This window comes from Tachyglossus aculeatus, chromosome 17 (genome assembly GCF_015852505.1).
Source record: "Tachyglossus aculeatus isolate mTacAcu1 chromosome 17, mTacAcu1.pri, whole genome shotgun sequence".
Taxonomy (NCBI): Eukaryota; Metazoa; Chordata; class Mammalia; order Monotremata; family Tachyglossidae; genus Tachyglossus; species Tachyglossus aculeatus.
Genome location: NC_052082.1, coordinates 59,301,893 through 59,328,272, shown reverse-complemented (window position 1 = coordinate 59,328,272; position 26,380 = coordinate 59,301,893).

The following is a 26,380-nucleotide window of genomic DNA, read 5'->3' as shown; positions in this document are numbered from 1 at the left end:
AGTCTTCATCCCTATTTTACAGATGAGATAACTGAGGCACAGAGAAGTGAAGTGACTTGCCCAAAGTCACACAGCCAAGTGGCAGAGCCGGGATTAGAACCCACAACCTCTGACTCCCAAGCCTGGGCTCTTTCCACTGAGCCACGCTGCTTCTCATAAGTGTAATAAGCACTTGGGAGAGCGCCATACAACAGTAAAAAGGCTTATTCTCCGTCATTCATTCATTCATTCAAGCGTATTTATTGAGTGCTTACTACGTGCAGAGCACCGTACTAAGCGCTTGGGAAGTACAAGTTGGCAACATCTAGAGACGGTCCCTACCCAACAGCGGGCTCACAGTCTAGAAGGGGGAGACAGACAACAAAACAAAACATATTAACAAAGTAAAATAGAATAGTAAATACGTACAAGTAAAATAAATAGAGTAATAAATATGTACAAACATATATACAGGTGCTGTGGGGAGGGGAAGGAGGTAAGGCAGGGGAGATTGGGGGGGGGGGAAGGGCTCAGTCTGTCCACAATTTTTCATTCATTCATTCAATCGTATTTATTGAGCGCTTACTGTGTGCAGAGCACTGTACTAAGCGCTTGGGACGTACAAGTTGGCACAATGAGCTAACAGTCAAGAGAGGGAGACAGACATTAGTATAAGTAAATAAATTACATAAGTACATAAGTGCTGTGGGACTGGGAGGGGAGACGGATAAAGGGTACAAGTCAGGGCGATACAGAGGGTGTGGAAGAAGAGGAAAGGGGGGCTTAGTCAGGGAAGGCCTCTTGGAGGAGATGGGCCTTCAATAAGGCTTTGAAAGGGGGAGAGTCACTGTCTATTTTAATATGAGGAGGGAGGACATTCCAGGCAATAGGCAGGACGTGGGTGACAGGTCGGCAGTGAGCTAGACGAGATCGAGGTACAGTGAGAGAAGTTTGGCGTTAGAGGAGTGAAGTGTGCAGGCTGGGTTGTAGTAGGAGAGTTACGAGGTGAGGTGGAAGGGGGCAAGGTGATTGAGTGCTTTAAAGCCAACAGTGAGGAGTTTCCATTTGATGCGGAGGTGGATGGGCAACCACCGTGGAAATGACAGCCTTGTATTAACTCCACATTCACCACTTGAACAAATGAAGTTGTCCACAGCCTGCGGCCCTGCAGGCGCTCAATAAATACGGTTGGTTGATTGACTGATTGACTGACTGGCTTCCCTAAACCAGATGACGCATCGCAGTTCAGGAACACTGGGACCGAGAAGGAATCGTGCCCGGAGAATTGCTAAAATCTTCCACAGCCGGGTCCGACCTGATCAACTTGGATCGACCCCAGTGCTCGGTGCAGTGCTCGGCACAAAGTGAGCACTTCATAAATCCCACAATCGTCATTAATATTATTACTGTTATTAAAATGTACAGAAGGCTGTTCAAGTTGTCGAAGTTTCTAAGCAAAGCTGGTAATTCGTTCATTCAATTGTGCTTGGCACATAGTAAGCGCTTAACGAATACCATCATTATTATTATTATTATTTATCGTGCGCTTACTATGTGCAAAGCACTGAACTAAGCGCTTGGGAGAGTACAATATAACAATAAGATGGGAAGCAGTGCAGTCTAGTGGTTAGAGCCCGGGCCTAGGAGTCAGAAGGACCTGGATACTAATCCCGGCTCCGCCACTTGCCTGCTGGGTGACCCTGGGCAAGTCACTTCACTTGTCTGTACCTCAGTTACGTTGTCTGTAAAATGGGGATTAAGAGTGTTAGCTCCACGTGGGACAGGGACTCTGACCAACTTGATTTGCTTGTATCCGCCCCAGCACTTAGTATAGTGCCTGGCACATAGTAAGCGCTTAACAAGTACCACAATCATCATTGTTATTATTATTATTATTATGAGGCAAAGAAGGGTTAATCAGGGAAGGCCTCTTCCATCAGTGACATAAATCAATGATATCATCATCATCATCATCATCATTAATTGTATTTACTGAGCGCTTACTAGGTACAGAGCACTGTAGTAAGTGCTTGGGAGAGTCCAATAAAACAGAATCGGTAGAGACATTCCCTGCCCTCAAGGAGTAAACCTCTCCTCTCGGCGGAGTGTTGTTCTGGCTCGTACCTATGTGCTTGTGAGGTCAGGTGGGTACGTGTGCACATATGTGCTTGCGTGTGGCCTTTCCTCCTGTCCCTCTCAGGCCCCATCCGATTTGTCCTTCTTAAGTGAGCCACTGCCGAGGCCAATTTCCCATTGAAATCCTAATCGTCCCCCTTCCCTTTCACATCTCCTCCGCTCTCCCCAACCGCTTTTCTCTCCGTTACCTCAATTGTCAAGCCGCCTCTCCTAGTTTTCCTAAATATCCGTCTTGTATCTCATTCCCCAAATCGTCGTTCCCTGCCCCATTCCCTCAGCGGGAGCCGGCTCTCCAGATGCGTCCGCTTCCCCCGGCGGGCAGGGGGGTGGGGACCCCAAAAACACACACTCTGTCTGTATCTGGCGCATTCTGGCTTCGTCGTCTGCATTCCCCCGTCTCGTGTCCCGGGCCGGGCCGCTGGCACCACAAGCTCCCACACTGGGCCCTCGAGGCTCCTCGGACCCCCTCGGCCAGCCCGCTTGGCCAGTTCCCTTTGGCCAGCTCCCTGGGCCCGCCCCTTCGGCCGAGGCCCTCCCACCATCCAAACACGTTGGCCGCACATCAGCCTCTGGCCCGCCCGTGCCGCTTTCCCTGGCCCAGACCGCTGACCGCCGGTGGGCAGAGGGAGAGTGTCAGCAAGAGTGAGGTCAGACCAAATAAGGCTATTTTCTGAATGCCTGAGGGGTTCAGCCCCTCTGCTAAGCGCCTAGGGGACCTTATGAACCCTATGACTGCCTTCAAGGAGCTCCAGTCCAGCCACAAAGCAGCCTCGAGTTTGAGCGTCTGAACCCGGGCCAGCCCCAATGACAGCTCAGCGGGGGACTCAGCCGACAGGTAGGTGAACACCTGGCATCCGAAGGGCAGGGAAGGCCCGGGAAGGATCCCAGAGGAGACCGTGCGATGGGAGACTTTTTCCAGAATGATTTTGGGGCATTGCCTGGCTCTCCAACTCTGGGTGAACCTTTCCTACACCTCAGTCCCCCACCTTGACACGGAGCAGGGGACTACCCGCTCTGGAGTAGGAGGGCCTAGGCTCCAATGAAGCAGGAGATATTTAAAGTTGAATGCCACAACACCCATGTAGTAGAAAGAGGGGGACTCAAGTCACTCAACTTCTCCGTGCCTCAGCTTTCTCATCTGTAAAATGGAGATTAACTACTTGTTTTTCTTCCCCCTTAGACTGGGAGCCCCAGCCTATAGGGGAGGGAGAACAGGGACTGAATCTCTATTTTCCAGATAAGGAAGCTGAGGAACAGAGGGTTATTTGACCAAGATTGCCTAGGGGGGCCTGTGAGTTTTCTCGGTCAACTCTTCTGTCTCCTTGTGGCCCCAGCCGCTCCTCAGGGGTCTCTCCAGCCCGGGGTTCCCCCAAGACTTCCCAGAACGGTAGGGCTCGGATTTCCTAGACTTTGTACAGCTTTTTGTTCATGCGGCTTTTCTGTGGTTGCCACGGGGACTTTCCAGAAGCGCTTTCTTTCATCCACTGGAAAGGAAGATATTCGACAACTGCGTTAGTCTTTGTTCTTGATGGCCTGAAAATCCGACTGCCATTTCAGGGTGGGGAGAGAGAAGTGGGGGCCTTCTCTCTCACTCCGAAGGGGGTGGGGGTGGGGGGAGTCCATGTGTTTCCTGAATTAACCGGCCTCCAGGGCCCATCAACACATCCCCAAGACTTCGCCCAGTCTCCCCCACAGCCCCCCGGCACCCCCCCACCCGAGTTTTCGACCTCCTGCACAGACGATAAACTAATAAGTTGGTGACCTTTATGTTTTTTCAGACGTTCATAAGGGCGTGGATTTGGGAATTCCAGAGCCTTAAGGACATGATAAAGAGAGAGCTGGAGGCAGAGGAACAGCGGAAATTGGGGGATGTGATCCTCAGGCCCCCTCGACCCCCCGGGGGCGGGGAGATCGGAATTGCCATGCTCCAGTGGCCACATGGTCGTGTTCTGTCTGGAGCAAAGTGGCCGGATGAAAAGAGCCCAAGTCTGGGAGTCAAAGGAACTGTTTTCTAATCCCGGCCCCGACACTTGCCTGCTGTGTCACTTTGGCCAAGTCACATCACTTCTCTGGGCCTCAGTTTCCTCACATATTTAATGGAATTCAACACCCGTGTTCCTTCCCCCTTAAACTGGGAGCCCCATGTGAGTCAGGGACTGTGTCCCACCTGATTAACTTGTATCTCCTCTCGTGTACATTAAGGGCTTAACAAATACTATTTATTGTTATTATTATTATTATTATTATCATTAGCATCAGGCAGGCCAAGGCAGAGCCACTGATCTAATCTCTGGGTCTGAGCCAGCCAACGCTTGGCAGGGAAAACAAACCAAAGTGCACCGATAACACGATATTAGTGGCGAAGAGCTGAATGTCAAACACGGCTGGATAATTCTGACTCCAAAGTGCGTCCCGCAGATTCAGTTATTAGTCCGACCTTGTGTCTGTTTCAGTGGATTTACCCAACCGTTTCCTCCTCGACTTCAGCCTGTCGCAACACAATGGAGCAACGCAGCGTTGTTGCACTGCACGCATTTACAGGGTGATTTTAGCTATCGCAGGAAGAGCCTGGGAACTCTGACACGTAGTTTCAATCGATCAATCAATCAGTGGTGCTTACTGTAAGCAGAGCACTTGGGAGAGCACAATATAGCAGAGTTGGTAGACTCGTTCCCTGCCCGAGTTTCCTCTGGCCTCAGAATCCACTGGGTGACAATATCAATCAATCAATCAATCAATCAATCAATCAATCGTATTTATTGAGCGCTTACTATGTGCAGAGCACTGTACTAAGCGCTTGGGAAGTACAAATTGGCAACACATAGAGACAGTCCCTACCCAACAGTGGGCTCACAGTCTAAAAGGGGGAGACAGAGAACAGAACCAAACATACCAACAAAATAAAATAAATAGGATAGAAATGTACAAGTAAAATAAATAAATAAATAGAGTAATAAATATGTATGTATGTGGGGATATGTATGACAATATCCCTCCTTGGTTAAATGCCTCACTCCCTCCACCAAGTCCTTCGAGAATGTTCCATGTCAATATCATGCTTCAAAGATAAACCTTCCACCCTGAAATGCCATTTCAAAGTTCTCCCCCGACACACTCAGTCTAACAGAGGCAGTTCTGGTTCTTAAAAACACCACTACCAGTGAGGATGGATAATCCCCTTCCTCTTCCTCCTCCTTACTGAGCCGAGGCACTATACTGAGCGCTTGGGAGAGTACACCAGTCAATCATTAGAATGAATTAAGAGCCCTCCATGTGCACAGTTTGAGAGAGGAAAGTAGAGATAGTAGCCGTGATGCCTGTTTAATTGTTTTGATGTCCATCTCCCCCCTTCTAGACTGTAAGCCCAGTGTGGGCAGGGACTGTCTGTCTTTATTGCTGAATTGTAGTTTCCAAGCATTTAGTACAGTACGCTGAACATTCATTCATTCAATTGTATTTATTGAGTGCTTACTGTGTGCAGAGCACTGTACTAAGCGCTTGGGAAGTACAAGTTGGCAACATATAGAGACGGTCCCTACCCAACAACGGGCTCACAGTCTAGAAGGGGGAGACAGACAACAAAGCAAAACATGTGGACAGGTGTCAAGTCGTCAGAACAAACAGAATTAAAGCTAAATGCACATCATTAACAAAATTAATAGAATGGTAAATATGTACAAGTAAAATAAATAGAGTAACAAATCTGTACAGACATATATACAGGTGCTGTGGGGAGGGGAAGTAGGTAGGGCGGGGGGATGAGGAGGAGGAGAGAACAAAGGGCGCTCAATAAATACGACTGAATGAATGAATGAATCCTTGCCTTCGAGAAGCTGACAGTTTACTGTGTGCAGAACGCTGCACTGAGCTCTTGGGAGAGGACAATAGAGTTAGTGGTCATGATCCCTGCCCTCAAGAAGCTGACAGTATACTCTGTGCAGACCGCTGTGTGGAGTGATTGAGAGAGGACAAAAGATTTTAATGGACACAAGCCCTGTCCTCAAGGGTCTTACGGTGTACTTGCACTATACTGGGCAGTTCACTCATTCATTCAACCGTATTTACTGAGGGCTTAATGTGTGCCGAGCACTGTACCAAGCGCTTGGAAAGTACAATTCAGGAAGAAATAGAGACAATCCCTGCCCACGACAGGCTCACAGTCTAGAAAGGGGTAGAAAGGCAGTTGGGAGAGTGCAGTCGGTAGTAGATGTGAACCTTGCCCTCAAGAATCTTACATCCTAGCAGTTGTAAGCAGCCTGACCTAGAGGAAAAAGCACGGGCTCGGGAGTCAGAGGACTTGCCGTCTAATCTCGGCTCTGCCAAATGCTTGTCATGTGAACTCGGGCAAGTCACTTCACTGCAACGGTAAAATGGGGATTACACACCTGTTCTTCCTCCTATTTAGACTGCGAGCCCTATGTGGGGCAGGGACTGTGTCCAACCTAGTAAACTTGTACCTAACCCAGCGCTTACAGTGCTAGACTCATAATGAGCGCTTTTAACAGCTGTAATAGCAACGACGACAACAGCAATAATGAGGAAGACCAACAGCATAGCTGAGAGGAAGAAAAAAAAGGAGCTATAAACATGAGTGAGTGCTTAAGTAAAAGGGCGGATAAGTCGATGTATAGATCAGTGCGTTGGGAGGTTGTGAGCTCAAAGAAACTGAAGTGTCAAAGAAATGCTGGTGAGAAAGTTGGGGGTGCATAGGGTTTGGAGAGGAGGGATAATCTGGGAAGATCTCTAGAAAGAAATGGGATTTCAGGAGGATTTTGAAGATTGGGAGGATGGTGGTCTGCTGGATGGGAGGGGGAGGGAGTCCCAGGCAGGAGGGAGGGCGGGAGCAAGGGTTCGGTGGTGGGAGAAATGAGAACGAGGCCCAAGCACAAATGAGAATGAAGCAGCATGGCCTAGTGGAAAGAGCCCAGGCCTGGGAGCCAGACGATCTGGGTCCTGATCTTGGCTCTGAAACTTTTTTTTTTAATGGCATTTGTTAAGCGCTCACAGCATGGCTCAGTGGAAAGAGCCCGGGCTTTGGAGTCAGAGGTCATGGGTTCAAATCCCGGCTTCACCAATTGTCAGCTGTGTGACTTTGGGAAAGTCACTTCACTTCTCTGGGCCTCTGTTCCCTCATCTGCAAAATGGGGATTAAGACTGTGAAGCCCCCTGTGGGCCAACCTCATCACCTTGTAACATCCCCTGCACTTAGAACAGTGCTTTGCACATAGTTAAGCACTTAATAAATGCCACTATTATTATTATTATTATTATGTATCAGGTAAGGTACTGAGAGCTGGGGTAGATACAAGCTAATCAAGTTGGATGCGGTCCATGTCCCACATAGGGCTCACAGTGGACTCTATGAGGTAATTGAGGCACAGAGAGATTAAGTGACTTGCCCAAGGTCACTTAGCAGACAAATGGCAGAGCCAGGATTAGATCCCAGGTCCTTCTGCTTTCTCACGTGGAACAGGGACTGTGTCCAACCTCAACGACCTGTATCAACCCCAGTGCTAGTACAGTGTTGGCACATAATAAGCGCTTAACAAGTACATCAATTATTATTATTATAAGGGAATAATTGGGTTGGGGAGTGAAGGACAGTAGGGTCCCCAGCCCCTGCCCCCCAAGGACTTCACCCTAATTTGAGCAGTTTCTTCAGTCCCTTCTTCGATGGAGAGTCTGCTACTGACTCATCGATCGATCGACTGATCAGTCGCAGCATGAACGAAGAGCAGAGTACTGTGCAAAGATCTGGGGAGGAGCTGGCGGTTACTTTGGGCCCGGGTCTGGGTCCCAGGGTCCGGCCAACAAGGTGGAAGAAGCTTCAATTCATTCAATCGTATTCATTGAGTGTTTACTGTGTGCACAGCACTGTACTAAGCGCTTGGGAAGTACAAGTTGGCAACATATAGAGACGGTCCCTACCCAACAACGGGCTCACAGTCAATCACACTGCTTCTCCAGAGTTGGTGCTGGGAGGGCAAAATTCCTGGCAGATTTTTCTGGAGAAGATGAGCCTGTCTTTATCTCTGGCCTCTAAGAATTTTCTCTTGTCAGTCTTTTAGGTAGAACTCACATTTTTACCCCAATTAGACAATTACCCATTATGATGTACTAAATTGTTTCCCTATGTTCACAAATCATTTAATTACCCCGGCAGTCTTTGATGTGCCGCTATATTATTCGGCCTCGGCAGTAAACAATTGGACCAAAGCAGGCCCAACTTGGAAGGAGGAATTCGCTATTTTAGGAGAGACACTGTGACTGCGGCCAGAAATATTTGAAGGCATATTTTCCATGATACACATTAAAGTCCCAGTCCTCGGCCTCAAAGAGCTTAGAGTCTAACAGGGGAGTTGGGTTGCACAGAGAGTAAACTTGGAGTGGAAAAGTGAAGGAAAGTCTAGCTGAACCTGGGAAGAAGGAAAGCCCAAAATGGATCAGCAGGACCAACAGACACCCACACCCGGCCACACCAAGCTTCACCCATGGCCCAGAGGGTGGCCAGCACTCCTCAGGAAGGCTTCCTGGAGGAGATGGGTTGTGGCGAAGTCTTTGAAGATGGAGAGGGAAAGGGGTGGGGGGGGGAAAGAGAGGGTCCAGGAGAGGGTTGTGGGAAGAAGACATTTTCCCTGTTAACGCTATCTTCAAGAAGGAATTTGAGCTTCCCTATCCCCTTTTACCCCTCCACCACACACACACACATACATATATATATATATATATATACATCCCAGGATTGCCCAGGGAAATGATTTCATGTTGGAAGGTAGAGGCCTCACAGTGGCTGTACACATGTGTATACCTGAATATATGATGTGTGTGTGTGTGTGTATCTGTCTGCCTGTCTGTCTGTAAAGGCAGTCCAGTCCAGTGGCTAGAGCCCCGGCCGATGCGGGTTCTGATCCCTATTCTGTCCCCTGGCCTTCTGGGTGACCCTGGGCCAGGCATTGAACCTCTGTGGGCCTCAGTTTTCTCCTCTGTAAAATGGGGAGAAACACCCCTGCTCTCCCTGGGACAGGGCACAGACAGATTGGGGAGAGCCTCCCTTCAAGGCCTTGCTGAGCTCACCTCCTCCAGGAGGCCTTCCCAGACTGAGGCCCCTCCTTCCTCTCCCCCTCCTCCCCCGCCCCACCCCCCCCACCTTACCTCCTTCCCCTCCCCACAGCACCTGTATATATGTATATATGTTTTTACATATTTATTACTCTATTTTATTTGTACATATTTATTCTATTTATTTTATTTTGTTAATATGTTTTGTTTTGTTCTCTGTCTCCCCCTTCTAGACTGTGAGCCCACTGTTGGGTAGGGACCGTCTCTATGTGTTGCCAACTTGTACTTCCCAAGCGCTTAGTCCAGTGCTCTGCACACAGTAAGCGCTCAATAAATACAATTGAATGAATGAATGGAGTGAGGGCTGCCCTGTGAAAACGCTTTCACGTTTGTATACATGCCCACCCTTGCACCCACACTTGCCCTCACACTCACCCACGTGTTCCCTCCAACACACACACAGACACAGGCACACATATGTGCACCGGGATACGTCTCTGCCACCCCTGCCCCCCGCCTCAGTGCTCCAAGGCCCTCCAGCCTGGGTTCCCACTGCTGCTCCATCACCACACTGTCCTGGCCCACTGCCGTTGCCTAGGTGACACTGGTGGGTGGTTGTCAAGGCAACGCCTGCAATGGGGGGGTAAGGGGAGAGGGGAGGCTCCCAAGCAGAGACCCCACTCGTCCTGCTATGCTATGTCCCAGGAGGGGGCTATGGGGACCAATGTGGAGACTGATGTCAGGGGGGCTAATGTTGGGGGGCCTGACAGGGTTAATGGGGGATGGTGATGGGTGGCTGCAGAACCACCCAAGGAGGGCACGACGGGCAGAGGGGCAGGGGAACCGCCACTCCTCTGTCTCCACCTCCACCCATCATCTTCCGCCAGGGCCCCTCCCCAGGCCCAGCCCTGCTCCTCCTGGGCAGGAGAAGCAGCCAGGATGGGGGAAGGGAAGGGAGAAGAAAAGGAGAGGAGGAAGGAGATGGAAGGGGAGGGAGGGAGGGAGGGAAATGGAAGGAGTGGGAAGCGGGGAAACAGGAGAGGAAGAGAGGAGAAGATGGAAGGTGGAGGGAGAGGGAAGGGTAGGGAAAGGGAATGAAGAGGTAGAGAGGAGGAGGAAGGAGAGGAGATGGGAATGAAGGGAATGAGAGGGAGAGGAAGAGAGGAGGAAGCAGGAAGGGGAGGGGAAGGGGAGAAAGAGGGGGGAAGGAGATGGAGGGAGAGCAAGGGCAGGGAAGGACAGAGGAGGAGGGAGGTGGAAGGAGTGGGAAAGGAGGAGTTGGGGAGGAAGAGAGAAGGAGGTGGGGGAGAGGGAAGGGAAAGGAGGAGAATAGAGGGGAAGAGATGATGGAGGGAGGGGAGAAGGTGGGAAGGAGAGAAGGAAGAGAGGAAGAAAGGAGGAGAAAGGAGATGGAGGGAGAGGAAGGGAGGGGAAGGGGGAGGAAGTGGGAGGTAGGAGTGGGAAGGGAGGAGAAGCGAGAAAGGGAAGGGAAGAGGGAAGAGAGGCAAATGGAAAGGATGAGAAGAGGAGGTGAAGGGAGAGGGAAGGGAGGAGAATGGAGAGGAAGAGAGGATAGAGGGAGAGGAGAAGGTGGGAAGAAAGGGAAGGGGGAAGAGGAAGAGAGGAAGAAGAGGGAGTGGAGGGGATAGGAGAGGAGGAGAGGAGGTGGCAGAAGAAGGGAAGGGGAAGACAAAGAAGGAAGAGGAAGAGGAGGCAGGGGAAGGGAGGAGAGGAGGCCTGACAGGCAGTAGGGGAGGCCATTGGGAGGGGCAGAAGGGAAGGGATGAATGATGGAAGGAAGGGCTCCTGGAGGAGCCGGGCTCTGCCTCTGGCTGGCTGCCGCCCCTGCCCCGTGGCCGCTGGCTCGGGGCTTGTCCAAGCAGCCAGCCGCCAGCCCCCAGCCCCCAGCCCCAGCCCCGGGCCCGGCGCTCACCCTGCTCACCCCCGGCAGCCCCGTCGTGGGCCTGGTTCCCGGTAGCAGGAGCTGACGAGGGGCAGTGATGCCCTCTGGTGTGCAGCCACAAAACTCGGGTCCTATGACTCTCAGGCCTGGACTAATAATGATAATAATAATAATAATAATAATAATAATAGCATTTATTAAGCGTTTAGCATATGCAAAGCACTGTTCTAAGCACTGGGGAGGTTACAAGGTGATCAGGTTGTCCCACGGGGGGCTCACAGTCTTCATCCCCATTTGACAGATGAGGTAACTGAGTCACAGAGAAGTGAAGTGACTTGCCCAAAGTCACACAGCTGACAAGTGGCTCTTTCCACTGAGCCACGCTGCTTTCCAATAGGTCAATGCTGCTTCTCCTGCTATTCCTAACAGTAGTGGTAGTAGAGAGAATAATTATAATTATAATTGTGATATTGATTAAGTGCTTACTATGTGCTAGGCACTGTACTAGGTTCTGGGATGGGTACAAGCAAATCGGGTTGGACACAGTCTCCCCCTTCTAGACTGTGAGTAGGGACTGTCTCTATATGTTGCCAATTTGTACTTCCCAAGTGCTCAGTACAGTGCACTGCACACAGTAAGCACTCAATAAATATGAATGAATGAATGAACACATTCCCTGTCCCACATGGGGCTCACAGTCTCAATTCCCATTTTACAGGTGAGGTAACTGAGGCACAGAGAAGTGAAGTGACTTACCCAAGGTCACACAGCAGACAAGTGGTAGCTCTATCATCATCATCACAGTATTTACTAGATGCCAACTGCATGCTGAGCACTGAACTCAGCAGTTGGTAGCCCAGCAGATGCTAAAGATGGGTTCCCTGGCCACAAGGAGCTTCCACGTCATTTTCAGGCTTCCCTTCCCGCCCGCCAAGTTCCAGCCTCTTTTTCTGCCACCTCTCTCCAGGGCAGCGAGAACAGAGCAAGTTCTGGAGAAAGCCCCTCTCCAGGCACCGGGATTGAGAGGTATCCAGCCAAGGAAGGAGCCAGGATTAGAACCCAGGTCCTCTGACCCCCAGGCTCATGCTCTCACCACTAGGCCACCTCCACTCTCTGCTGTCTCCTCTAGACTGTAAGCTTGTTGCGAGCAGGGAACGTGTCCATCAACTCTGATATACTGTCCTCTCCCAACTGCTTAGTACAGTGCTCTGAACATGGTAAGTGCTCAATAAGTGATCATCTTGTCGCCAACCTCGACGTAAAGCTGGGCCTCAGTTCCCTCATCCGTAAAATGGGGATTGCGACTGCGAGCTCCACATGGGACGGGGACTATGTCCAACCCAATTTGCTTGTCTCCACCCCAGCGCTTAGTGCAGTGCCTGGGACAGAGCTGCCTCCAGCACTCTTTTAGGTCGGGGGTGGAAGGTTTGACTTCAGCCAGAGGGAGCGGGGCTCCTCAGATCCGTGCGTGTCTAATAAAAATCAATCAATCAATCAATCATATTTATTGAGCGCTTACTGTGTGCAGAGCACTGTACTAAGCGCTTGGGAAGTACAAGTTGGCAACATATAGAGACGGTCCCTACCCAATAGTGGGCTCACAGTCTAGAAGGGGGAGACAGAGAACAAGACCAAACACATTAACAAAATAAAATAAATAAAATAGATATGTACAAGATAAATAGAGTAATAAATATGTGCAAACATATATACATATATACAGGTGCTGTGGGGAAGGGAAGGAGGTAAGGCGGGGGGGTGTTGGGGGGGGGAGAGGAAGGAAGGGACTCAGTCTGGGAAATCCTAAGAGACTCAGGGGGCTGCATGTCCAGACCCCCACTCCGCCCTGCTCCCAACCGAATCCATCCTCCCCGAAGCTGTCGACCCAAGGTAGCAGCAGCATGGCTCAATGGAAAGAGCCCGGGCTTTGGAGTCAGAGGTCAGGGGTTCAAATCCCGGCTCTGCCAATTGTCAGCTGTGTGACTTTGGGCAAGTCACTTAACTTCTCTGACCCTCAGTTCCCTCATCTGTAAAATGGGGATTAAGACTGTGAGCCCCCCGTGGGACAACCTGATCACCTTGGAACCTCCCCAGCGCTTAGAACAGTGCTTTGCACATAGTAAGCGCTTAATAAGTGTCATTATTATTATTATTATTAAGGCCTGCCCATGCAGGGAGAAGACCAGTGTGGGGGACTCTGTGGAAGGTGAAGCAGCATAGTCTAGTGGTTAGAACATGGGCCTGGGGGTCAGAAGGACCTGGGTTTTAATCCCAGCTCCACCAGATGTCTGCTGTGTGACCTTGGGCAAGTCACTTCACTTTTCTGTGTCTCAGTTACCTCACCTGTAAAATGTAAGGCTGTGAACCCCATGTGGGACAGGAACTGTGTCCAACCTGATGTTCTTGTATCCGCCCCAGCGTTTATAATAGTGCTTGATACATATAAGCGCTTAACATATATCACCATCATCAGGGTGGGAGCCTTGAGTGGCTGGCAGGGGCCAGATCACCCTCCCGGCTCAGAACAAGAGGGATTATTCTGCAACTACCTCGGAGCAAGGCTCTCGGTCCCTTAATTATCAGTATTTTTTTCTGTGTTCTACAAGAGCTTGAATAATTTTCCTGCAGTAGAATGCACTGAAATCAAAACGATAAACTAAATGCTCTACCAAGTCACTGGAGCACAAAATTTAAATCCTTGTTTGCTAACAATATTTCAGTTTCTGGGCAAATCTAGCAAGGAGAGAGTGTGAGTAATTACATTTCCATCTCGATGCTGAATGGATTCTGTTTGTCCCGGGGAATCGAAAGAGAATCTGAAGTACTAAGCTGCGATATTCCTGACCATGTACTTATTGGGTGACTTTTTCCTATGATTTTGTTTGAGGATGGCGAACCCTATGGCCTGGGCATCGAGGCCATAAATCTGATCGCCAACGATGAGCTAGTACTCGCGATTCAGAATGGGCAGGGAACATGTCTAGCAAATCTGTTAAAACCACTTAGTACAGTGCTCTGCACACAGTAAGTACTCAATAAATACCATCGAATGATTGATTGAAAAAAACAGTCACGATAGAGACAAGATGACAATGACCGTAGGAGAACCAGAGAAGCAGCATGGCCTAATGGAAAGAGCCGGGGCCTGGGAGTTAGAGGACCTGGGTTCTAATCCCAGCTCTGCCACTTGCCTGCTGTGTGATCTTGGACAAGTCATTAAACGTCTCTGTGCCTCTGTAAAACGGGAATTCAATACTACCTCTCCTCCTCCTTATACTGGGAACACCGTGGGGTAAAAAGCACCGTACTGAACACTGGAGAGTACAATATCACGGAATTAGCAGTAACAAATACTATTTAAAAAACTGCTATTTAGAAAACCTTAGCCTTTCTGGGTACTGCACTTGGCCGCACTACAGAGGGGCTGTATCTGGGAGCCAGTGTCAGCCAAGGACATCCATCCATCCAATCGTATTTATTGAGCGCTTACTGTGCGCAACAAAGCAACAAAACAAAATAAAATAAATATAATTCATTCATTCAATTGTATTTATTGAGCACTTACTGTGTGCAGAGCACTGTACTAAGCGCCTGGGAAGTACAAGTTGGCAACATACAGAGACGGTCCCTACCCAACAGCGGGCTCACAGTCTAGACAGTCAGCAATGCCGACGCCAGTGACGGTGATGATGTTGGTGATGGAGTTGGTGGTGGCGGCCACAGAGGGAGTGGAGGTGGTGATATGGAGGCAGAGATAACACTGATAATAATAATAATAATGGCATTTATTAAGCACTTACTATGTACAAAGCTCGGTTCTAAGCGCTGGGGAGGTTACAAGGTGATCAAGTTGCCCTATTTGGGGGCTCACAGTCTTAATCCCCATTTTACAGATGAGGTAACTGAGGCACAGAGAAGTTAAGTGACTTGCCCAAAGTCACACAGCTGACAACTGGTGGAGCCGGGATTTGAACCCATGACCTCTGACACCAAAGCCCGTGCTCTTTCCACTGAGCCACGCTGCTTCTCCGTGATGGGACGGTGACAATAATGGGACAGTGACGATGGAGGAGGTGATGTCGGTGGAGGGTGCAATGAAGGTAGTGGGGCTAACAATGTCAGGAATGGGGACAGCGATGATGGCTCAGTGGAAAGAGCCTGGGCTTGTGTCTCAGAGGTCATGGGTTCTAATCCCGGTTCCACCATTTGTCAGCTGGGTGACTTTGGGCAAGTCATTTCACTTCTTTGTGCCTCCGTTACTTCATCTTTAAAATGGGGATTAAGACTGGGAGTCCCACCTGGGACAAGCTGATAACCTTGTATCTCCCCCAGCGTTTAGAACAGTGCTCAGCACATAGTAAGTGCTTAACAAATACCATTATTATTATTATTATTATTATTATTATGGAGCAGGTGGAGGTGATGGTGACTATGAAGATGGTGGGATGACAAAGCTGGCGGGGGAGGAAGAAAATTATGGGGATGGCAATGATGATCATGAAGAATGTTCAAGAACTCAAGCGTCCTTTTTTATGGTATTTGTTAAGTGCTTACTGTGTGCCAGGCACTGTGCTAAGCACTGGGGTAAATTCAAGCTTATCCTGTTGAACACGGTCTTTGTCCCACATGGGGCACACAGTCTTAATCCCTATTTTACAGATGAGGTAACTGAGGCCCAGAGAAGTGAAGCGACTTGCCCAAAATCACACAGCAGATAAGTAGAGGAGCTGGGATGAAAACCACGTCCTTCTGATTCATAGGCCCACTCATTCACTCATTCAATCATATTTATTGAGCACTTACTGTGTGCAGAGCACTCGCTTGGAAAGTACAATTCGGCAACAGCCAGAGACAATCCCTACCCAACAATGGGCTCACAGTCTAGAAGGGGGAGACTAGGTCACGCTGTTTCTCTATGCACAAGCTGCTTTTCAAAGAATTCCACAACTCAGAGAGAGGCTGTGGCCCAGAGAAATCAAAGGCCAACTGGACCATGATTCTGATCTTGTCTGGCATCGCTCATGCTCTCCCATTCTGAAGGAGAACAATCCTCTAAGACTATAAGTTCCTGAAAGGCAGGAATACTCTCCTATGTATTCGGCATAACGCTCTGCACATAACAGATTGTAGGCTCCTTGAGGGCGGGGATCCTGTCTTCTGAACCTATTGTACTCTCCCAAGTGCTCAATACAGTGCTCTGCACACAGTAGGAGCTCGGTAACCACCACCTAGCAAAAGTCTAGTTAAAGGGCTCCGACCAGCCAGGAACTGAACCACAGACGAAAGTAATCAATCAATCAATCAATCAATCAATCGTATTTATTGAGCGCTTACTGTGTGCAGAGCACTGTACTAAGCGCTTGGGAAGTACAAGTTGGCAACATATGGAGACAGTCCCTACCCAACAGTGGGCTCACAGTCTAAAAGGGGGAGACAGAGAACAAAACCAAACATACTAACAAAATAAAATAAGTAGAATAGATATGTACAATTAAAACAAATAAATAGAGTAATAAATATGTGCAAACATATATACATATATACAGGTGCTGTGGGGAAGGGAAGGAGGTAAGATGGGGGGATGGAGAGGGGGACGAGGGGGAGAGGAAGGAAGGGGCTCAGTCTGGGAAGGCCTCCTGGAGGAGGTGAGCTCTCAGTAGGGCCTTGAAGGGAGGAAGAGAGTAGTCCCCAGGTGGAATAGAGGGCCAGGAGTGCGGCTGTTAGTTTGGGATGAGGTTGCCATGGCTACCCCCAGGTGTCACAGGGGACAGGGCTGGGATGACAGAGTGACCTAGTGGAAAGACCCAGGGGCTGAAAGCCAGGAGATCAGGGTTCCCTACTGTGTGACCTTGACTCAACCTCTCAGGCCTCAGTCTTCTCCTCTTTAAAATAGGGAGAAGATCCCTGTTCTCCCTCCATCTTAGACTGTGAGTCCCATGCGGGACAGGGACCGGGACCAATCTCTTTGCCTCGTACCCAGCCCAGAGCCTGACTGAGAATAAGCGCTCAATAAGCACGATGACTGAAGGAAGGCCCTGACTGCCAGGAAGACCATCCCCGCTCTGGGCCTCACAGCCTATTCTGCCTTTTCCCAATATCCACCCTCGGCTCTGGGCTGCCCTGCCCCTCGGCAGGTATCTGGGGGTGGGGTGGGACCCCTGCGACTCGGGGAGAGAGACTGGGCGGACCGCCAGCTGCGGCAGGGGCCGGGCGAGGGGAGAACGGGCTGTCCCATTTGGCGCTGGCCACACCGCGGGTAAACAAAACAGTCCTTGCCGGTTTTCTTAAGAGAAGACGGTAATGGGGTTTCCTCGTAAACGGCAATTATTTTTAAATAGCGCTAATGAATAATTTAAAGACCCACTGGGGTAGGCAAATCAGCTCTAAATGCGGATTAATTGCTTTCTTTAAAATATTCCAGATCCCGTTTTGGTGAAACACAGACAGATCGTTCATCTGTTTCAACATGATTTCACGTTTTCTGAAATTCCTCTGACAGGCGAGAAGCTCAACTTGTATTGTGGCGGGGAGAATCACACGTCACGTCGCACCTCGTTCTGGCTGCGGAGACCTCCGGCATCAGAGGAGTGGAAATAGGGATTCCCGGAGGATTCAGGGGGATGTTGTCATGTACTTTCATTCATTCGTTCATTCATTCAGCAGTATGTGCTGATCACTGTACTGAATGCCAACGACTTGTGATCGCCCCAGGTCAGATTGTGCAGATGCCACCACTGGCCTGCACTGGATGACTTCACATAGCTAACCGTCCCCCTGGCCACCACTTGTTGCTCGTGGCTCCCAAATCCCGGTGATGACTCCCAAGGAAGGTTGTCTCTATCTGCAGAGCAGAAGGCCAGCTGCAAGGGCACTTCTGGAAAGGAGAGGCAGGGGTGTGGGATGGTCTATGCTATGTCACTGGGAGAGGAGAGCCAGAGACGGAGAGGGCAGAGTCGGGGGTGTGGGTGGTCTGTGCTAGGTCACTGAGAGAGAATCAGGGATACAGAGGGGAGAGTCAGAGGCGTGGGGTGGTCCGTGCTGGGTCACTGGGAGAGAGTCCGGGATGGAGAGGGGAGAGTCAGGGCTGCTGGATGGTCTGTGCTGGCGAGGGGAGAGTCAGGCGTGTGAGATGATCCATGCTGGGTCACTGGGCAAGAGTCAAGGGTCGGGAATGGTCTGCTCTGGATCACTGGAGGAGAGGCAGGGGTGGAGAGGGAAGAGTCAGGGGTCTGGGATTTTCTGTGCTGGCTCAATGGGGGAGGGCCAGAAAAGAAGGGAGAGTAAGGGATGTGGGGTGGTCGGTACTGAGTCACTGGGGGACAGTCAGGTAGAGACAAACAGAAACTCCTTAACATTGGCTTTGTAGCACTCAATCAGCTCTTCCCCTCTACCTTACCTCACTGATCTCCCACACACTTGGCTCCTCTAGTGCCAGCTTACTCAATGTGTCCTGATCGCGCCACCAACCCCTTTCCCACATCCTCCCCCTAGCCAGGAACTCCCTTCTGCTCTATGTATGTCAAACCACCACTCTCCCCGCCTTTAAAGGATGGTTCAGATCACATCTCCTCCACCAGGCCTTCCCCAATTAAGTCCTCTTTTCCCTGGCTCCCTCTCCCTTCTGCATCGCCTGTGTGCTTGGATCTGTGACCTTGGGGCATTTGACATTTACCCCCCACCCTCAACCCCACAACACATGTATATATCTTTAAATTACATATTACAAATTATTAATTTATATTAACGCCTGTCTTCCCCTATAAACTGTAAGGTCCTGGTGGACAGGGAACATGTCTGCTAATTGTTGTATTGTACTCTCCCAGCTGCTAAGTACAGTGCTCTGCAAAGAGTAAGCACTTAATAAATACCATTTATGATGATGATGATTCTGACGTGTCCAACCCCAATCACAAATACCAGCCAGAGGCTTTGACAATCAAATGCTTTCGAGAGTCTTCCGTCCTCGTCCGTGGCCAGGCAGAGCATAAGTGTCCTCGGGCCAAGGGTCACTGCAGGTGAATCTTTAAGGTTATTTCCTTTACAACTGCCTTCAATTCCCAGTACTCACCGAAATGGCTCTCACCCAAGTCGGCTCTATTACCTCAATCTCGTCTATCTCAACGCTGACCACTCACCCATGTCCTGCCTCTGGCCTGGAACGCCCTCCCTCTTCATATCCGACAAACAGTTACTCTCCCCACCTTCAAAGCCTTATCCAAGGCACATATCCTCCAAGAGGCCTTCCCTGACTAAACCACCATCTCCTTTCTCCCACTCCCTTCTGTGCCACCCTGATTTGCTCCCTTTATTCACCTCCTCCCTCAGCCCCACGACACTTATGTCCATATCTGTCATTTATTTCTTTATATTAATGTCTGTCTCTCCCTCTAGACTGTGAGATCACTGTGGGCAGGGAATGACAACTCTGTTGTATTTTACTCTCCCAAGCGCTTGGTACAGTGCTTTGCATACAGTAGGCACTCAATAAATATGACTGATTTATTATTTATGAGAAAGACAAAAGGAGAATAAGGAAGATAAAATCGATGGATAATCAAGCCTATGTGTACTCTGGAAAGATCCACGCTGAGGCCTGGATGTCCCGCCTCCTCCCTCCAAGGGACCTTGCCCTCATTATCATCCAATTAAGACCCTTCCGTTCGCTGAGGGGGGGGACGGTGGATGGGGCCCCGTCTCTGGGGGTGGACATTCATTTTTCCAACCACCAACACGCAGCCGCTGTTCCCGTCTGCTTGAGAGTTTTGTTACCATCATCACAGGCTCAAAGTGACCAAAAAAGGTCCGGACAGCACGGGCCGGGGAGCCTTCCAGGGTTGCCACTGGGGTTAGAGTCAGCTCCCGTTCGGTGGGTTTCGCCGTTAACAAGCCCACAGGTGGGCGAACGGTGGGGCCGGGACCTGGCCTGCATTGCTCAGCTGACTGAGGCTTGCATCTCCCACGGCCCAGTGGAAGGAACCTGGGGCCAGGAGTCAGGAGTCTTGGGTTCTAATCCCAGGCCTGCTGTGTTACGGTGGGCAGGTCACTGAACCTCTCTGGGGCCCCCCTTTCCTCCTCTGTAAAGTGGTGGGGGTCAGAACACTGCTCGCCCTCTCTCTTAGATGGGGAAACTTACCTGAGACTGGAGTCAGCCACTCGGATGTGCAGGGCAGTTTACTAAGTGCTTGGGAGAGTACAATATAACAGTAAACGGACACATTCCCTGCCCATAACGAGCTTATAGTCTAGAGGGGGACTGAGTCTAATTCAGTTCTCCTACATCTGCCCTATGCGCGTGCGCGACACAGACACACACACATTCATTCTCTCTCTCTGTATGCAGAGAGGTGCAAGACCTGAATTTCAGAGCTCAGAAACAGGCTGCTATTAACTTCTCTAGCTCTATTTTTTTTAATCTCCTTCTCAGACGTGGCCACTATTAGTCTTGGGAAAGAACCTGGGTTTTCTCTGGGCTTTTCATGAACACAGGGCCAAGCTGGCACTGAGAAACGGTTGAGAATTGAGGGGGAGCACGGCCTAGTAGAAAAAGCACAGACCTGGGAGCCAGAGGATGTGGGTTCTAATCCCGGCTCCGCCATTTGTCTGCTGTATGAACTTGGCCAAGTCACTTAACTTCTCTGTGCCTTAGTTCCCTCGTCTGTAAAATGGGAATTATGACTATGAGCCCCATGTGGGACAGGGACTGTGACCAACCTGATTATCTTTTATCTACCCCAGCGCTTGGAACTGTTCTCGGCACATAGTAAGTGCTTAACCAGTGCTTTGCACATAGTAAGCGCTTAATAATTGTCATTACTATTATTATTATAAAAAATACCATAATAATAATAATAATTATTATTCTTTTCTGAGGGGACATGTCTCCAGGGCCACCCCAAAAGCAGCGGGCCATACCCACCTCTCCCGGCGGCCTTCTCCCTAATGATGTCTGAAGACTCCCGGAGTCTCTTGAGGGGAACAGGTTTCCCAGGGGAAGGAATCAGCATGAGCAAAATCTCGATGCGGCAGAACCTAAGCCAAAGAGACCAAAGGAAATGAATTCTTGCAGTGCCAGTTTCCTGGGAACTACCTTTCCCAGAATTTCCTGGGAAGGAGAGCCAATCAGAAAGTGGAAAGGAGACTTTACCTTCAGGAGACGGTATGATTAGTCTCTCCCTTCCTGCCTGCTGAGCCACCTGCCCAGGGCCCTGCTGGATGTCCAATTCCTGGCGACAGCAAACTTGCTAAGCGCTTACTATGTGCCCAGCTCTGTTCCAGGTGCTGGGGTAAATACAAGGTAATCAGATTGGACACAGTCCCTGTCCCACATGGGGCTCACAGTCTTAATCCCCATTTGACAGATGTGGCAACTAAAGCACAGAGAAGTTAACTGACTCGCCCAAGGTCACAAAACAGACAAGTGGAGGAACCGGGATTAGAATCCAGGTCCCTCTGATTCCCAGGTCTGTACTTTAACCACTAGGCCACACTGCTTCTGATGATGACTTGGGAGCCCTGCGCTCAGAACCCTGGAGCTGTGAGGAGGCTTGTTGTGTGGATTTGAGCCAGGAGAGCAGTCAAAATAATAATAATAATCATAATAATAATATGGTACTTGTATCAGAAAAATGCTTGGCGCATAGGAAGCTCTAAGTGCTGGGGTAGATACAAGTCAATCAGGTTGGACAGAGCCCCTGTCCCACAGGGGCTCACAGTCTTAATACCCATTCGACAGATGAGGTAACTGAGACACAGAGAAGTGAAGTGACTTGCCCAAGTCACCTAGCAGGTAAACAGCTGGAAGCAAATCACCCGATAATGAGTGACAGTAATAGTATTTTTTAGGATATTTGGTAAGTGTTTCCACCCTGAAGCAGCTCAAACTCCACCCAATCCACTGGGGCTATTTACTGAGTGTAGAACAGTGTACTAAGCACGTGGGACAGAGTAAAAGACACAAACACACAAATCCCAACAGGAGCTTACACTGTGACGGGGAACACAGACACAGAAGCATTATTCAGCTTTGGAATCGGAGGAAACAGTTGACCGAACAATTGCACACGCCCACCCCCGTACACGCACACGTGCACACATGCATATACACGTGTCCCCTGGGTCAAGTTTCCGAGCTGGGCCCCCAACAGACCTGGGGAAATGGAAGCTAAAATTGGACAGTTTGTGTGACGCTTCCATGGCTCTTGTATAGCGTTTCATGATGCTTCCAGGACTTGCACAATGCTTGCATGGCATTGCATGGCCCTTGAATGTAGTTTGCATAGCACTTGCAGGACGCTACCATGATGAGCCAGAGGTCAGCTGCCTCTACCTTCATGCGTCTGTGAAGGTGGCCACTGGTTATTTAGAAGATGGACGCGCAATTATTGTAAACCATCGGTAATTACCGGTAATCGGAGCAAGCGTTAGGAAAAGTGAGATCTAGCGAATTCAGGTTGGAGTCATTAGGGAGCTCATAATTACATTTAAATTGCAAAACGAGAATTGTGCAGTTTATCTTTCCAGTAACACATCAACAGGCTGCGGCTGTGATGGGCCAGGGTGCTTGGGGAGCCGAGGAGCGCAGGTTGGGCCCCCGGAAACCAAGCTGCCGTTTTCTCTCCAGTGACCCGGCATGGACCGCTCTCTGGCTCTCCCTTCTCCATCCCTGACTCTCCCCCAGTGACCCATCACGGATCTTCCCACACCCGATTCTCCTCTCCATCCTCGCCTCTCCCGCAGTGACCCAGCACAGCGCTCAGCACACAACGGGCGCTCCTGTTCGTGGACAGACTGACTGGGTTCGGACTCCATGGGGCAGTCACGGCTGGGAGCCCGGGGGCAGAGCACTGGTTCTCTGCCATGGGAAAAACCGATCTCAAGGCCTGTCCAGACCCTCCCAAGAATCAGAGGGTGACTGGTGCCCACCGGAGAGGGTCCACAGGACCCCACTGCCTCACTGGCAGCAATGGCTGCCCACCTGGATCCTTGCTCGTTGTGGGCAGGGAACGTGGCTGTTGTATTATCGTACTGTACTTAGTCCAGTGCCCTGTACACAGTAAGCATGCGATAAATACCACTGATTGACTGATTGCCCTTGGCTGAGGGGGAGAAGCAGTGTAGCCTAGTGGAAGGAGTCTGGGCCTGGGCGTTAGAAAGGCCAGGGTTTTAGTCCAGGCTCCACCATCTGTCTGTTGTGTGACCTTGGGTGAGCATTTAACTTTTCTGTGCCTCCGTTACCTCATCTGTAAAATGGGGATTAAGACTGGGAGTGCCATATGGGAAATGAACTGTGTTCAAACCGCTTATCTCGTATCTACTCCAGTGTTTAGTTCAGTGCCTGGCACCTAGTAAGGGCTTCACAAATACCATTAAAAAATAAAAGAAAACAGCAAATTCCCCTCAGTGCGGTCAGAAAGAGGGCAGCCAACTGAGACTCTTAGAGCATAACTCAGGGCAGCACTGCCTAGTAGAGACAGCACAGGACTGGGAGCCAGGAGAGCTGGGTTCTAATCCTAATTGTGTCAACTTGCTGCCTTGTGACCTTGGGGCAAATCATCATCATCATCATCAATCGTATTTATTGAGCGCTTACTATGTGCAGAGCACTGTACTAAGCGCTTGGGAAGTACAAATTGGCAACATAAATCACTTAGCCTGTCTGTGTCTCAGTTTCTTCATGTGTAAAGTGGACACTACACACCTGTCCTCCCTTCTCCTTAGCCTGTAAACTTAATGTGGGCCAGGGACTGCGTCTGGTCTGGATGTCTCCTATCTACCCCAGTGCTCAGCATGGTACTCGACACATAATAAGTGCTTAACAAATACCACAATTATCACTATCATTAGGTTAGTCCCTCTAAGGGAGGGGGGGGATCCGGCCCTCACACGCACTTCACCCCTCCCTAGGCCGATGGCTGGAGGGTTGGTTAGTCCTGAGCAAGAAAAGTCTGACAAACAAGGGAGATCTTGGGAAAAGAAGCAGGGTGGGGGGAGAGCGAGGCCCTTGGAGCAGCCCAGGATGCTTTGGGCCCTGGTGGATGCCAGCACGTCCCTCAGCTGAGTCAGGCCCACCTGCCCTGCTGAATCAATTTCCTTCCCCAACGGGGCTCCTGCCCCCTTTCTCCCCTCCTCTCCCTCCTCCTCCCCTCCCTCACCCCCTCTCCCTCTGCCCTTCCCTCCTCCCTCCTGCCGTCACCCCCACTCCTCTTCCCCTCTCTCCTCCTCTCACCCCCTTTCCCTCTCCCCCCTCTCCCTCCTCCTCTTCCCCCCTATCTCTCCTCCCCTTGCCCCCTCTCCAGCATGATTTGCCTAATGGAGGCTGACAGCAGAGCTCGAGTCTGACTGTCAGATTTCAGGAGGTTCCTCAAGGGGAAGAGAGGCAGGCAGACATTTGAGGAGTAAAAATAGCAGACGTAATGAGAGCCTTTATATAGCTGAGCCGCTTCTCTTAATGACTAACTTTCCCCTCTCCTCCCCGCCCCCACCCCTGCTTTCTGTACACTCTCTGCCTCCTCTTTGTTTCTCCCAATATCTCTCTAGCCTGCCTGGTTCACTGGGGGACGGCCAGGGATGAAGAAGGGAAAGTCAGGCACGTTGGATGGTCCACGCTGGGTCGCTGAGGAGAGTCAGAGATGGAGAGGGGAGGGTTAGGGGTGTCAGATGGTCTGTGTTGGGTCACTGGGGGAGAGTCCAGGGATGGAGAGGGAGAGTTAGGGGCTGGGGATGGTCCGTGCTGGGTCACCGGGGGAGAGTCGAAGTGGGAGAGGGGAAAGTCGGGGGTATTGCATGCCTTGTCCTTGTTCACTGGGGAGATCAGGGGTATCGGTTAGTACAGTGCTCTGCACACAGTAAGCGCTCAATAAATACGATTAGTGATGATGATCGGTTGGTCCATGCACACAGCAGGTGTCCAGTACACAGGAGACCTCCAGTGCTATGGTCTGCAGACAGTAGGTGCCGAGTACAGCACTCTTCACACGGATAGCACCCAGTACAGCGCTCTTGATGGAACAGGCTCCCAATACAGCGCCATACACACACAGTGAGCTCCCAGTACACCTTCAGCCTCCCAGGAGGTATCAGCAGGACCTGCTGGGTGAAGGAATACCTGAGTCCCTGCCCCCAACTCACTTCCACCACCCAGGAAGGCTGCAGTGGAGGCTGGAGTCACAGTGGCCAGTGATTTCTACAGGTGATTAGAGCAGTGTGGCTCAGTGGAAAGAGCCCGGGCTTTGGAGTCAGAGGTCATGGGTTCAAATCCCGGCCCCGCCACTTGTCAGCTGTGTGACTTCGGGCAAGTCATTTAACTTTTCTGTGCCTCGATTACCTCATCTGTAAAATGGGGATTAAGACTGTGAGCCCCCTGTGGGACAACCTGATCCCTTGTAACCTCCCCAGCGCTTAGACCAGTGCTTTGCACATAGAAAGCACTTAATAAATGCCATTATTATTATTATAGGTGATGCAGAGGGAAGGGAGAATAGGGCAAGAAGATGAGGGATTAATCAAAGAAGGCTTCCTGAAGGAGGTATGATTTTAGGCCTTTAAAGGTAGGGAGAGAGGCGGTCTGTCTTATAAGAGAAGCAGCATGGCTCAGTGGAAAGAGCTCGGGCTTTGGAGTCAGAGGTCATGGGTTCAAATCCCGGCTCCGCCACTTGTCAGCTGTGTGACTTTGGGCAAGTCACTTCACTTCTCTGGGCCTCAGTTCCCTCATCTGGAAAATGGGGATTAAGTCTGTGAGCCCCACATGGGACAACTTGATTACCTTGTATGTATCCCAGCACTTAGAACAGTGCTTTGCACATAGTAAGCGCTTAATAGATGCCATCATTATTATTATTATAAGAAGGGAAAAGGAATTTGGGGCTAGAGTGAGGATGTAGGCAAGGAAGACGGGATCGAGGTACAGCGAGTAGGTTGGCGTTCAAGGAGTGAAGTGAACAGTTGGGCTGTATTAGGAAATCAGTGAGGAAAGCTAAGAGGGAGAGAGATGAATGAGTGCTTTAAAGTTGATGGTAGGGAGTTTCTGCTTGCTGCAGAAGTGGATGGGCAACTACTGAAGGTTCTTGAGGAGCAGGGAATTGTGGATTAAATGGTTTTTCAGAACAATGATCTGTGCAGCAGAGTTGAAGTGTGGAAAGGAGTGGAGTGGGGGCAGGCAGGGAGATTGGCAAGGAAGTTGATAGTGGGATAGGACAAGTCCTTGCGTCAGTGTAGTAGCAGTTTGGATAGAGAGGAAAGAAAAGATTTTAGTGATGTTGCGAAGGTAGACCTAACACAATTTGGTGGCGGACTGAATTTATACGT